Below are 16,241 nucleotides of genomic sequence, written 5' to 3'. Positions count from 1 at the left end.
AAAGTAATAATATAAGAACGGAATATACATAAATAAAATTAATATAATTGTATGCATATATGATGCGTATATTATTACTCTCTAATAAACAACTAATAAAGAAAAGTAGATTTTACAAATTTTAAGTTAGCACAAATTGATATTGTTCAATAATGCCCTCTTCATATAAATACATTTTCCAGTAATTTTTATTTATTCAAGGAATTGAAGTTTATTTACGATCTGGAAAAGAATAAAAAGAACATTTTTAGAAACATTATTGATTTTTAACATATAAATTAATATTGATTAATGTGTAATGTAGTTGAATGATTTCACAGTTATTTTTACTAAGTTTATAATAAACAGGAATTTTATATGATGTGCTTAAAATATTATATGCTTTAATTTGTACCTAACAATTAATAATTGTTTTATTAATTTTGATTTGTTTCCGATATAACCACAAACTTTAGGATAGATTAATTAATTTTTACAAATAGAAATTTAAACGAAATTTAGTGTTTAGACAAAAAATATTACAATAAATCTAAATTCAAATCATTCTTTTTAACTTTATCTTTGATTTTTTGTGTGATTATTTAAAAAAATAAAGAGACTTACTTTTCAAGCATGCTTCTGCGTCTCCACGCTTCGTCATCAATCGGATCACATTTGAGACAGAGATCGTCAATCCGATTAGCCTAGGGAAATTTTCTATACTTACGTTGAGTACCATTGTTCAATCCAATCCGAGATCCGATTAATTATTGTAAACACCCTTTATTACCCCTCACAGGCATTATAAATTTTTACGTGTTTCTTTCGAGTTGTGTAATTCCCGGCTATTTTTCAAAGATTTATTAACATTGTGTTTAAAGGTTTTATTCAAAAGTTGTATTAACATATCTAGATGATTTGATTGTGCCGTCGGTTAATCACGAGAATGGAGTACGAAATTTAGAAAAAGTCTTGCAAGTTGCGAGCAAAGCTGGATTAATAATTAATTGGCGAAAGTGTAGTTTTTTGAAAAAACATGTCGAATTCCTCGGGAATTGAAAACGGATATGTATCTCCGTCTGAGCATAAGATTGTGGCAGTTAAGAATTTTCCTGAATTCACGAGTATAAAACGAGTATAAAGTTTTCTGGGTCTTATTGTTAGTGGGTATTTCCGCAAGTTTATATTGCAATATTCACTCATCACGCGTTAAGTGATCTTTTAAAAGCGAATACTAAATTTACGTTTGGCAAAAAAGAAAGGCAAACGTTTTTTTCATTTAAAAGAAACATTATACACAAAGCCTTTATTAAAACTGTATAAAATTAGTAGCGAGACGAAATTACATACAAATGCGTCTACGCATGAATTCCGTGCAATAATTTTGCAAAGAAATGAAGTTGACAATACGTTGCATCCCATTTATTATAGTAACATAGTCATAAAACGACACCAACTGAACAGAGATAGCCAAGTTATGAGTTAGAAGTGTTAACAGTAGTAAAAACGCTCAAAAAATGTAGGCCTTGCTTATTAGGAATTTCATTCACCATTGTAACCGATTGCCGTGCCTTTGTAGCGTCAATGAACAAAATAGACTTGTGTGTACGAATTGCCAGATGAGCATATTATTGCTCGAAGAATTTCAATACCAATTGTCGAGCATTGTCCTGGCAAGAATATGAAGCATGTAGATGCTCCGAGGCCTCTGAGTCGCTACCCGTTGCCGGAATGTAAGTCAATTAACAGAGAGAGAGAGAGAGAGAGAGAGAGAGAGAGAGAGAGAGAGAGAGAGAGAGAGAGAGAGAGAGAGCTTAATAGTAGGATTGAAAAAGGCATAACCGGAATAGTAACATTAAGAAAATATTCGAGTTAAGAGAGTCAACTAAAACGACTACGTTGTCAGGGGCGAATTACTTTTTCGCGAGTGTAATAGTGAGTTGTTAGTAGCAGTACCAAAGATAATGCAGTCATAAAAGTCATTAGACAAACACACGAAGTAGCACATTTTTCTGTAGTAAAAACCGAGGCGATTCTGCGTAACGATTACTGGGTACAATACACTTAATGCGAAAGCGAAAATTGAAAAAAATAATACGAAATTGCATTGCATTATTTTAGCAGAGAAAAACACGGTAGGCAGAAAAGATTCTTAAGTCCAATCGCGAAAGGGGAGGTCTCTCTCGATACGTATCACGTTGATCATTTAGGTCTTCTTCCCTCCACAAAGAAACATTAGCACATCTTTGTTGTAGTAGATGCGTTTTTTAAGTTTATATGGCTCTATGCAACTAGACCATAAGCACGAGTGAAATTTTAGATAAACTCCGTAAACAGGCGTTTATTTTTAGGAATCCGCGTAGAATAATTTCCGATAGAGGCATCGCCTTTACTTCTAATTAAATAAAAATATATATAAACCCACGAATATTTTGTTGGGCCCTATTTTCGCAAAATTATAATTATGAAATAGTTTATAGACCGGGGAAGCAAATGGTGACCCATGTTGACGCACTTGGTCGGTGTCACTCAGATAGCAAAGCGTACAGAAATAAACTTCGCGTACAGCATGCTATCAACTGTTGATGACAGAGCGACAACAAATTGCACACAGTGCTTGTATTATCCAATGTTGTCGACAAAAATAAAACTGCTGTTAAAAATAAAACAAAGTCTGCTGGCTATGCTATGTCAGCAGATTTTCTTGTAGAAAAATACTACTAAGCACTACTAGTGCGTAGTAGTATTTTGAGGCACTACGGCACTACTACACCACTACACTACACTACACTGGACTACTGTACTACAACACTACAACACTACTGAACACTACCACATTACTGCTCCAGTAGTGCAGTAGTGTTCAGCAGTATTAAGTAGTGCTAAGATATTTTGTAGTTCTTATTTTGTTTTATAAGTTGTTTTTAATACATGTTCGAAAAATGCTATTCCCGAATGTTTAGAACGTTATATCTGTAATAAAATTATGAAATTTAAAAATAGCGTGATTCTGAGGAAATATTAAATTCGAATGTATAACATAATGTATACATATGTTACAAAAGGTTTTTACAGAAGCAATAAAGCGGTAAATATAAAAATTACAAAGATATATAAACATTTATAGAAAATAACACTAATACAAAATATTATGTACAACAATACAAAATATTATGTTTTCTGTTTTTGTGGTAGCCGGTTCCTCGGGCATGCGTTGTTGCATTTACGCTTGACAGCGTCCCGAAACTTTTTCTCATTTCCAGGTGGAAATTTATTGAAGACATAAGCTAAAAAGAAAAGAAGACATTTCGCAGACATTTCGTGTATATTGCAAAAAAGCGAAATTTATACATAACAATTAAAGTGATAATTTAATTAGATTTATGAATGAATTAGTTTGAAATTAATATAACAACGTGAAAATTTCTGTGACATTTTCTCTGAAAATGTGTTAAAATTGATTCGATTTAGAAAAATTATAAACAATATTCTGTGAGTTTAAATTTTCTGAAATTGTACACCAATTACATACTTCTAATTGCCGCAACTTTCGATGGATCCAGTATTTGTTTTTTGGCAGCTTTGTTTGAAAAATTAGACTTTGTACCCGTCAAAGAGGAAACTGCCAATTCCTCCTTCGAAAATAGTACAACCAAAAAGTCATATCTTTGCAACAAAAACTTTTAAGGACTTTAAAATACGGCGTTTTAAAGCTAAAAAACCACATTTTCAAAATAAAATTTGGCAAAGTTATTCCTTTTAATAAGTATAAATTATGTAACATAGAGAATATGAGGTATTTTGGGGCATTTAAAAATCTACTTAAAAAAAATCATATCTTTGCAACAAAAAACTTTTAAAGACTTTACAATACGGTGTTTTAACGCTAAAGATTTAAACTTTAAAAAAAAAATTATATTGTCAATTCTATTAAAGAATGTACTTATGTAACAAGGTGAATATGAGGTATTTTTGATTAAATCGTGTCTAAAATTGAAAATTGATGTGTTTCATGATATATTTCGGAAAAACTTCCTTTTCTACAGCATTATTGACCCTAACAAAACTTTGCTGCCGTGCCGTTTGAATTCTAGTTGACCAAAAAGGTTGATCAACCATATGAATCGAAAGAGGAGCTTTCAAACATTTTTTATATCTTGGTCCGAACCTCCTATCTCATTCCGTCTTCACACAGGAAGCGTTCGAAACTTCATATGGGATCTCTCAGACACACTTACGTGTTTAAGGATTAAGGCACCTTCCGAAACGAGTAGTTGTAGTTGCCAAGCTTTGTCACCGCCATTTTGTAATAAAAAAATGCAAAAACAATTTTTATTAATACTACAAAGTATGTAAAATAAGGTACTTCAAACGGATTTTGCGTTACCGTTTTTGTTTTCCCATAAAAAATGATCAAAAATGGGCTTTTTTTGAAGACTGTACAGTGGTACCCCTTAGATAAACGTTTAAAAAATGTTTTTTAGAAATCATTATTTTCAATGAATATTCAATGAAAAAAAATAATAAATGTTAAATAAATACTTTTTCTGAATTTTTTTCTGAGTTGTGGAAATGAATTTTAATGAAAAACAAACATTTAAAAAACATGTAAAAAATATTGCATGCTGCTTGCGGTTGTTATCCTACCTTTTCTTTGATACTTTCCTTGAAATTTTCTTTTTTGCTGGCGATTTGCACAAGAACGATTAAATTTTGTGTCTTTTCGGTTTATTTTTACATTCGTATGAGCTGAAATTTAATCGAACAATTAACAGAAAACACGATTAAATCTTTTCGGACATCACACACACACACACACACACACACACACACACACACACACACACACACACACACACACACACACACACACACACAAACGCACACACACGCGCGCGCACGCACGCACACGCATACACACAGACACACACGCACGCACGCACGCGCGCGCGCGCGCACACACACACACATCCTCATATTGGTGCAAAGTTCTTCTTGTGATGCTCTTGATAGCGAGTAGAAGCATTGCTGGGCAGATACTTTAAAGTAAAGTGTACTTATTATAATGAAAAAATAATAAAATAAAATAAAATAGAAATATCATGTAAAAATTTTGATTGCTTCAAATAAAATGTTATAACTTCCGTAATTTTTTAAATGTTTCGATAAAAATTTAAGGTTCTTACAAGTATGTACTTTCATAACATGCAATAAAAAGAAAATTTTTTTTTACCCTCCATATGTGACTTGCCTTCTTAATTTAAATCCAATATTATTTTTGTGAAAATCTGAAGCAAAATTTAAATTAGTTAATGATTGGCCATTCATTTGTCGAAACTGCTCTTCCAGACGCTGAGAAAATTCTTCTGAAATTCTGCTAAAGTCTTGACATTAAGTTAGATAACATAAAACATTTGTATAGTAATCCACAAACACGAAACAAGTACACTAGAATTTAGGGCTAATTTATTGTGCAAAGAAATCACTAAAATAAATAAAAAATGTATACTTGTTTAAAAAATATCAATATATAGGGGCAAGGGAAGTAAAATGAATTGTTAATTTTTATAAGCTAATAACAAATGAGAAATTGATGCTTAATTTATTAGACTTTACCCATACAGCACAAAGAGATTGCAAGAACATTGCGGAATGATTTCATTGAAACATTGTAATATTACATTTTGATTGCGAAACATTGCTGCAACATTGCTGGAAGATTGCAGCAACATTAAGATGTCCGTTTTTTGAAATATTGCATTGAAACATCCCATTTTTTCCAAAACATTCACATAAATATTATTACATCACATAATTCCAATAAACAAAACAATATTTGTGTAACATTTTAAAAAATATTTTTCGCAAAAAAAAATCTTGGGAATATTTTTTCGGAAATTTTCAAGCGGTCATCCATCCAAGTTGCGACTTCGCTGATCGTTGCTTGACCTTCGTGATCGCTGCGAACTGATTTCTCATGATGACCTGTAAACACTTGATGCTGATATGTGTATATAACTGATAGATCAGGTTAATATACGTTATCGAAAAAATGAAATATGTATAATTAAAGCACAATATTTATATAAACAAATATAATATTACAGTTCTTTTTACTAATTTTGCAAATGCAGAATAGCATCTGGAATAACTTTTCTGTTATTAAATAAGATGCAATTAGAAAATATATATCAATATAATATAATAATTAAATTAAATATAAAAAAATTTTTATTAAAAAAACAATTAAAAAATATTATTTGTTCATTGGGCTGTAGATCGAGGTTTCTTCATATATGGACCTATTTATTGATATAAATATTTATGTTTCTTAACAATACTATGATGCACACAGCACCACGGGATCGCATGCCTTTTTCTAGACGTCTTAGAGTCAACATTTGAAGGATGTCTACCGACGTCTATGCAAAATCGATTTGCAGTCAACTTTGAAAGCCTGACTTGGATGAGTCAACTTACAGTCGATATATGGACGGTTGTACTGTTAGGGAATGTAGAGATTCAGCGGAAAATTTAGTAACGTTTCCCGACCTTAGTTTGCTAAATGCGGATGAATAATTATGGATGAGTTAAATCCAGAGAATTTCACGATTTCTCTTTTTGCATCCCTCATATAAAATATGAAATACGAAACAAGCTAAGAGATTGTCTGTAAAATTTATAACACTTATACCCGGAACTCCAAGATTTCTCTCTTATAAATAACACTATCACTCTGTTGTTATAAGAAAAAATCTAATACAAAACTGCAAGCAACAATGCTCATTCTAAGACAATAATCCATATAAACGAACAAAGCCTGGACTCGAAAAAGAAAAAATCTAAATGCTATTAAGGTCTGGCAACAATCAAAGATAAGATTGAGTCGCGACGCCGGACGGAAACTATAAAACTATAAAATCAAAATTTACAACTCCGGCTTTGTTTGTTCGAACCCATGTTTCATCACGAACAGAAAGATAATTCATATGGAAAGCGAGTTCCAAATAAACGGACGCGATGATATAAAAAATCGGGATCGAACGTTCCGGGAAGAGAAACCGTAAGATAACGAATCCCTTAAGCGATTGAGTGATGCAACTGCTTGCCCCTCTTAAAATTAAGAAAACCCAGAAGAAGATGGAAAATTAGCCAACGAGAGATCATCCGAAAAAATGATTGGTAGTGAGCGTTGATGAACTACCCAACGAATAAGTCCAAAATCAATAACAAAGAATCTCCAAGAGAAGAGAAAAATCTCAAAAAAGCTTTACCCAATCAAATCTCCATCTCACCCACTCCAACTAACCCTACGCCCTTTTCCTATGCCCTATAAAATGTGCAACTTCCGAACGCTTCAGGCATTCACATTCACGTTTGTATACGCGTTTTGCAAGTTTAGAAGCTGTGCGGGTATTTTAACGATCTGTACTCAAGAACCTTATATAAAATCTCCCGGTAGCACCACCGATTGAAGCATCCCTCAGAGCGGACAGCTTGCGCTTCAACCTCGCGGAATCCTGCAGTCCCTTTTTGTCTCGTCTGTTATCAAGTAAGTTTTCCGTTCTTCTTTCTCTGGTTCCTTTGTGATTGTAATTAACAGTCGAATACAGTTAATAGTGGTCAATCACGGGAAACGTACCACGATCGGTCGCCGGGCCGCGAGACGTCTTTGCCGCGAGCGGATCAGACGAGCGCGGATACTCCTCGACCAGGCGTACGAAGAGTACCTCCGAGAATTAAAACGCGACCCCTTGGAGCAGGAAACCGCTCCTCAAGAGGAACACCGCGCGAGAAAGCGGAAGTTTTACAAAATCCCAAACCCCTTTCTCTCATTTCTCCCGAGGCTCCCGGAACTCCACAGGAACTCCGACCCGAATTCCCTGCCGTCTCAATCTCCTCCTGGCTCACATACAGAATAGCCCCCGATTTTCCTCCCAAAACTATCTCTAGTATCTCCTACTCCCCTATTCCCTTTAATCTTCCTGCATCAAGCCCCCCTCCTTCGTCAGCGTGTTCCACATCCAGTGTGGAGTTCCTGGAAGAAGTCGAGCTCCCTCCTCGTCGCCTGCGGTATTACTACTTCAATGGACTTCAAAACTCCATTGAGGAAATAATACAGCAATTTCCTTTAAAATCCATTCCTGACTCTCTGACTGATTTTTGTCTTCACTTCAACCTAGACCTAGATGTCCTATAAAATAATATAAGATTATTATATTATAATAAATTTTTTTAATTTATAAGAGTACATTTTTAACTTTATTTGACTGTTTTTCACCGTATTTAGTATTAAAAGTTATCTTAACCGCATGTGGAGGCGAGATGACGAAATTGACATGTCTTAAGTTTTTAAATTTAAAAAAATTTTAGTTTATTTAACAGCTTCCAATTTTTACTAATGATAAATAAGATTTTAGTGAATCTAAAAAAATAGATTGTTATTTTTACATTACCACAGAAATTAACAAAAATCGACAAACCTTAAGGTCGTTATTTTACTCCCCTCTCCACTACTCAGCGCAGTATCGCGACTTCGCTATTTATTGATTAAAAGTATCACCACTTGGATTTTATTTAAAAAATAAAGATACTATCACTTGCATTTTATTTGTTAAAGTAGTACAGCAGTTATTTTAAAGAGCAACATATTCTTTTTATAATTGACGCAACTTAAAGATTTCATATACTTTTTGGGAAAAATTCATTTAGGTTGGATTAAATTTAAAATATTTATTTTTATGTAAATATCATTTGGGTTAGGAATGGGAAGATTTTTCAATAAGAATACAGAAATAGAACTACTTATGTTTTGTAGAGAAATTAAAGAGAGTACCACATGGATTAGAATAGGAAATTTTTTTCAATAAGGGCACAAAGATATTAGTACCACTTGGGTTTTGTAAAAAAAAAAAAAAATAAATTTTTAAGAGATACACCCACTTGACGCCTTTTTTACCTTTTTTTAAAAAAGAAATTGAAATTTTACGAGGATATACATAAAAATCAGTAAAAACTTTTATTTTATCACTTTCAATTTAAGCTACCTATATTTTATGTGTTAAAAGAATATCTGTGATTATTTCTCAAGTTTTTGTGACAAATACAAATATTTTAAAACAGTATTTTTAGTAATAACATTAAAAACGCCAAGGTATTAAATATAATTTTTTTTTAATATACATATTGTAATTTGACAGTCTTTATTTTCGAACTCTGCTTTGGATTGTGGATTATCTATACTTACAATACAGACTATATAGTATCATTAATATACAAGCTATTGCCGAAAGTATTAGACATGTATAGTTTATTTATCTAAAATTTTTTTTGTATTATATAATTTATTGAAGTTGTGTCATTTTTACGAGCATGCATGCGCGCGCGCGCGCGTGTGTGTGTATGTGTGTGTATGTGTGTTTGCGCGTATATATTCTAGTGTTTAAATATTTTGTTGTCCCACTTGTACTATAAGAACATAATTTTTATCATTTTCTGCAAAATATTTATCAATGTAAAATTGCAATTGAAAAATTATTTGAATCCGGAAGATACTGTTATTCATTATTGGGAGTTAACATTCAAAGCACGTCAACAGTTATTAAAGGAAAAATGTAAAATTCACGATTATTATCAATCCTTTCCATGTTTAAAAATTGGTCTAAGTATTATATTGATGAGTTGATAAAAAAAAATCAATTTATCAATAATGATTGTTACGTCCAAGCGTGGGACGGATGCGTTTTATTTTTGTTTATCTTTTTATTTTATTAAAGATATTAAATTTTAATTAGATATTAAATGGACTGCTGTCACCAGTCCGGAGTGTAAGTCCAAGACGAAATTTTTTATTTTGTTATTAATTTATTTTGAATATTTAATTATGTGGTACTGTCACCAGTTTGTTATTTTGGTTTATGAAGCGTGACTAGGAGCGGTAGCGTGGGATGGGATTGAATGAATGAGTTCATATAGTTATATGTATGAAAATAACTTATTGAATTTATTTGAAAGAGAATGTATGAACGAGATTATTTATAGCAAAGATATTAAATTGTATAAGTGAATATAATTGTATGGTTATAATGATAATGATATGAGAGAATGAATATAAAACAAAAATAATTAATGAAGATGAATATAAAGTAAATGATCGTGTGTAATTGTTTGTATAAATGTTCATATCTATATAACATGATGCAAATTTGAATAAATGGTTAGAAATGTTTTGAATGATACGCGCGCGTGCATGTGTGTTTTGATAAACATTTTTGATAAACATCTATGACTTGTCAAAACTATTAACACGTTTATTAAATATTTTATGATAATTGTTTGTAAAATATTTAAAAAATATTATAAATACTTAGTTAATATTTTATAAATGTTTTGTGCTATCTTGGATAAAAACAGACGATACTAGAAAAATAACTTGCGATCTCTTGTTTCTTGTGTTTACAAACAAAGAAAAGGCTAAACTAGAAAATAAGAGTGATTCACCGATTGCGCGCTCGATCCTAACAATAATAACTGCAACGGTTGATGACATAAGTTGAAAACAGTCTGTGGTTAAAATAGTTGTCATGGGAGCTGTGGAATCGTGTCTATGAAGGTGCCTGTGGAAAAACAAGCGGCCATTGCATCACAGGCAGTCGTATATGGTGATGCTGGGATAAAAATAACAGCCATGGCTGAGCCAACACATGATTTCAACGCAACTAATCTTGTTTTGCCCCAGGTCAGTTCCATTTTCACCTTGCTACTGTCAGGATCGAGCGCGCAATCTGTCACGCGATTAAATCGGAGTGAAATTTATTTGAGTAAATCAGTATTATTTTTTAGTCTTTTCTTCGTTTGTAATCACACGAGACAAGAGATCGCAAATTATTTTTCTAATATCGTCTGTTCTCACCCAAGATAGCACAAAATATTTATAAAATATTAACTAATTGTAAGTATTTATAATATATTTTTAATATTTTACAGACAATTATCATAAAATATTTAATAGACGTTTTAATAGTTTTATATTTGACAAATCAAAAATGTTTATCAAAAACGTTTCAAAAATATTTATAACAAATATTGTGATATTTTTAAAATATTTATAAATCATTATAATTGAGATTTATAAAATTTTACTTTTTCTTATTAAATTATATACAATTTTTTGATGTTAAAAATTATATCAGCAAACAATATTTATTGTTGTGTATTTTAAATACTTAAAGAAACATTGTCTGCTGAGTGGGAATAGGAGAATAAAACTAAAAATTATGAATTAATTTTAACTTAATTTATTAATTAATATACAGGTACATATATCTTTATAAGAGGCACCAAAATCAAACTAATCAGTTTGGTTCGATCGGGAAATAAGAAATGCAAGATAATTATTTATATAACATTTTTAACATTTAACTATTGAATCGGAAAACAAATTCCGTTTTTTATACTTACTTTTTTGTTCTCTTTTCAATTTAATTGTGGAATTACTCAGCCAAACGATTATACTCGATTTTATGTTATTTCCTGTGGCTGATGACATATGCATTTGCCCAACGTCTGTAAAAAGTAAATAAAATACGTATGTATTTACGTGAATCTGTACAAGTCAAAGACAGACGTGTTTTTATATTTACGTTCCTGAAAAAACGTTTACATATTTACAATTACTTACAATATGTACAGATGTTGAACATTAAATTTATAAATTTTCAATTTTCTGTTGTCCTTCGTAACTGCATTTTGTGTTGCGATACAATTACTGATTGTTGTATTTAATATGTTAAACACGTGAGATCGTACATCAAGACTTTTTTTTTACCCAAAGTGTTAAAGCTCAAATTTTTAATTTAAGAGAAATATATAGTGTTAAATAAAATTCCTTACAATTAGAATATTAAGTTTCAGCCAACTTATTTGAGCAACAATTATTTAATTTTCCTTTTTACTGGACAAATTGTATTTTAAAATAATGACATCAAAAAATTTTGTATTTTTCAAACAAGCATTAAACATCTCTAAATCACCTATAGTTTTTATAACAAATGTTTTGCATAATTTTTCTTTCGTTCAATTACTTAACTGACGGTGACTTGAGAAAACTGTTTCTTTAAATTTGTACTTTTAATCATTATAATTTTGTTTTGTTTTATGATTTTATTTTGTATTGTTAAAACAAGTTTCAATATAAGTAAAAAAAAGAACATTAAATGTATAACATTTTGTTTTACATATAAATACGTAAGTGTCTAAGTGCAATATGTTTAGTATTATTTTAGTTCTAACTTTGTTTTCTTTAAAAAAAAAAATATTCAAAAACAAGGTTAATTGATTATTAAACTTCAATTTAAAATTAGCGTAAGAAATTAAAATTTACTTTTACAAATTTTAAATCAAATATATTTAGGTCACAAAAACATGAAAAAATATTTTCTATATTATAAACAATAAATATGTAATAGAAGATACACACTTGCAAAATTATTTGCATTAAATAGCCTTTTTTGTTACGCATCAGTTTGTGAATTATGACTATTTTTAGTCGTTTTACCAACATCTTTACAAAAGTAACATTTATGCATAATAGTTTTTCGACAGTTTTGCAATTACAATTAACTTTGTGTACACACACACACACACAACACACACACACACCCGTACACCCGCGCGCGCGCGCGCGCGCGCCATTCAAAAAATTTCTAACCATTTATTCAAATTTGCATCATGTTATATAGATATGAACATTTATACAAACAATTACACACGATCATTTACTTTATATTCATCTTCATTAATTATTTTTGTTTTATATTCATTCTCTCATATCATTATCATTATAACCATACAATTATATTCACTTATACAATTTAATATCTTTGCTATAAATAATCTCGTTCATACATTCTCTTTCAAATAAATTCAATAAGTTATTTTCATACATATAACTATATGAACTCATTCATTCAATCCCATCCCACGCTACCGCTCCTAGTCACGCTTCATAAACCAAAATAACAAACTGGTGACAGTACCACATAATTAAATATTCAAAATAAATTAATAACAAAATAAAAAATTTCGTCTTGGACTTACACTCCGGACTGGTGACAGCAGTCCATTTAATATCTAATTAAAATTTAATATCTTTAATAAAATAAAAAGATAAACAAAAATAAAACGCATCCGTCCCACGCTTGGACGTAACAATCATTATTGATAAATTGATTTTTTTTTATCAACTCATCAATATAATACTTAGACCAATTTTTAAACATGGAAAGGATTGATAATAATCGTGAATTTTACATTTTTCCTTTAATAACTGTTGACGTGCTTTGAATGTTAACTCCCAATAATGAATAACAGTATCTTCCGGATTCAAATAATTTTTCAATTGCAATTTTACATTGATAAATATTTTGCAGAAAATGATAAAAATTATGTTCTTATAGTACAAGTGGGACAACAAAATATTTAAACACTAGAATATATACGCGCAAACACACATACACACACATACACACACACGCGCGCGCGCGCGCATGCATGCTCGTAAAAATGACACAACTTCAATAAATTATATAATACAAAAAAAATTTTAGATAAATAAACTATACATGTCTAATACTTTCGGCAATAGCTTGTATATTAATGATACTATATAGTCTGTATTGTAAGTATAGATAATCCATAATCCAAAGCAGAGTTTGAAAATAAAGACTATCAAATTACAATATGTATATTTAAAAAAAAATTATATTTAATACCTTGGCGTTTTTAATGTTATTACTAAAAATACTGTTTTAAAATATTTGTATTTGTCACAAAAACTTGAGAAATAATCACAGATATTCTTTTAACACATAAAATATAGCTTAAATTGAAAGTGATAAAATAAAAGTTTTTACTGATTTTTATGTATATTCTCGTAAAATTTCAATTTCTTTTTTAAAAAAAGGTAAAAAAGGTGTCAAGTGGGTGTATCCCTTAAATATTTATTTTTTTTTTTTTTTACAAAACCCAACTGGTACTAATATCTTTGTGTCTTTATTGAAAAAAATTTCCTATTCTAATCCATGTGGTACTCTCTTTAATTTCTATACAAAACATAAGTAGTTCTATTTCTGTATTCTTATTGAAAAATCATCCCATTCCTAACCCAAATGATATTTATATAAAAATAAATATTTTAAATTTAATCCAACCTAAATGAATTTTTCCCAAAAAGTATATGAAATCTTTAAGTTGCGTCAATTATAAAAAAAATATGTTGTTCTTTAAAATAACTACTGTACTACTTTAACAAATAAAATGCAAGTGATAGTATCTTTATTTTTTAAATAAAATCCAAGTGGTGATACCTTTAATCAATAAATAGCGAAGTCGCGATATTGCGCTGAGTAGTGGAGAGGGGAGTAAAATAACGACCTTAAGGTTTGTCGATTTTTGTTAATTTCTGTGGTAATGTAAAAATAACAATCTATTTTTTTAGATTCACTAAAACCTTATTTATCATTAGTAAAAATTGGAAGCTGTTAAATAAACTAAAATTTTTTTAAATTTAAAAACTTAAGACATGTCAATTTCGTCATCTCGCCTTCCTATGCGGTTAAGATAACTTTTAATACTAAATACGGTGAAAAATAGTCAAATAAAGTTAAAAATGTACTCTTATAAATTAAAAAAATTTATTATAATATAATAATCTTATATTATTTTATAGAACATCTAGGTCTAGGTTGAAGGGAAGACAAAAATCAGTCAGAAAGTCAGGAATGGATTTTAAAGGAAATTGCTATATTATTTCCTCAATGTTTTGAAGTCCATTGAAGTAGTAATACCGCAGGCGACGAGGAGGGAGCTCGACTTCTTCCAGGAACTCCACACTGGATGTGGAACACGCTGACGAAGGAGGGGGGCTTGATGCAGGAAGATTAAAGGGAATAGGGGAGTAGGAGATACTAGAGATAGTTTTGGGAGGAAAATCGGGGGCTATTCTGTATGTGAGCCAGGAGGAGATTGAGACGGCAGGGAATTCGGGTCGGAGTTCCTGTGGAGTTCCGGGAGCCTCGGGAGAAATGAGAGAAAGGGGTTTGGGATTTTGTAAAACTTCCGCTTTCTCGCGCGGTGTTCCTCTTGAGGAGCGGTTTCCTGCTCCAAGGGGTCGCGTTTTAATTCTCGGAGGTACTCTTCGTACGCCTGGTCGAGGAGTATCCGCGCTCGTCTGATCCGCTCGCGGCAAAGACGTCTCGCGGCCCGGCGACCGATCGTGGTACGTTTCCCGTGATTGACCACTATTAACTGTATTCGACTGTTAATTACAATCACAAAGGAACCAGAGAAAGAAGAACGGAAAACTTACTTGATAACAGACGAGACAAAAAGGGACTGCAGGATTCCGCGAGGTTGAAGCGCAAGCTGTCCGCTCTGAGGGATGCTTCAATCGGTGGTGCTACCGGGAGATTTTATATAAGGTTCTTGAGTACAGATCGTTAAAATACCCGCACAGCTTCTAAACTTGCAAAACGCGTATACAAACGTGAATGTGAATGCCTGAAGCGTTCGGAAGTTGCACATTTTATAGGGCATAGGAAAAGGGCGTAGGGTTAGTTGGAGTGGGTGAGATGGAGATTTGATTGGGTAAAGCTTTTTTGAGATTTTTCTCTTCTCTTGGAGATTCTTTGTTATTGATTTTGGACTTATTCGTTGGGTAGTTCATCAACGCTCACTACCAATCATTTTTTCGGATGATCTCTCGTTGGCTAATTTTCCATCTTCTTCTGGGTTTTCTTAATTTTAAGAGGGGCAAGCAGTTGCATCACTCAATCGCTTAAGGGATTCGTTATCTTACGGTTTCTCTTCCCGGAACGTTCGATCCCGATTTTTTATATCATCGCGTCCGTTTATTTGGAACTCGCTTTCCATATGAATTATCTTTCTGTTCGTGATGAAACATGGGTTCGAACAAACAAAGCCGGAGTTGTAAATTTTGATTTTATAGTTTTATAGTTTCCGTCCGGCGTCGCGACTCAATCTTATCTTTGATTGTTGCCAGACCTTAATAGCATTTAGATTTTTTCTTTTTCGAGTCCAGGCTTTGTTCGTTTATATGGATTATTGTCTTAGAATGAGCATTGTTGCTTGCAGTTTTGTATTAGATTTTTTCTTATAACAACAGAGTGATAGTGTTATTTATAAGAGAGAAATCTTGGAGTTCCGGGTATAAGTGTTATAAATTTTACAGACAATCTCTTAGC

At 31.4% G+C, this 16,241-nt stretch overlaps 1 long non-coding RNA gene across 1 annotated transcript in view; it reads left to right on the top strand.

Annotated features, from left to right (window-relative positions):
- The first annotated feature begins 10,556 nt into the window (after window positions 1-10,556).
- LOC120359416 overlaps window positions 10,557-16,241 on the top strand; it is a 7,630-nt gene continuing 1,945 nt past the window's right edge. Inside the window, exon 1 of the long non-coding RNA XR_005576176.1 lies at window positions 10,557-10,930. This is a non-coding gene — a long non-coding RNA (uncharacterized LOC120359416). The remainder of the gene's footprint in view (window positions 10,931-16,241) is intronic.

This window comes from Solenopsis invicta, chromosome 13 (assembly GCF_016802725.1).
Source record: "Solenopsis invicta isolate M01_SB chromosome 13, UNIL_Sinv_3.0, whole genome shotgun sequence".
NCBI classification, from domain to species: domain Eukaryota; kingdom Metazoa; phylum Arthropoda; class Insecta; order Hymenoptera; family Formicidae; genus Solenopsis; species Solenopsis invicta.
This window is presented reverse-complemented; position numbering and strand designations above follow the sequence as displayed.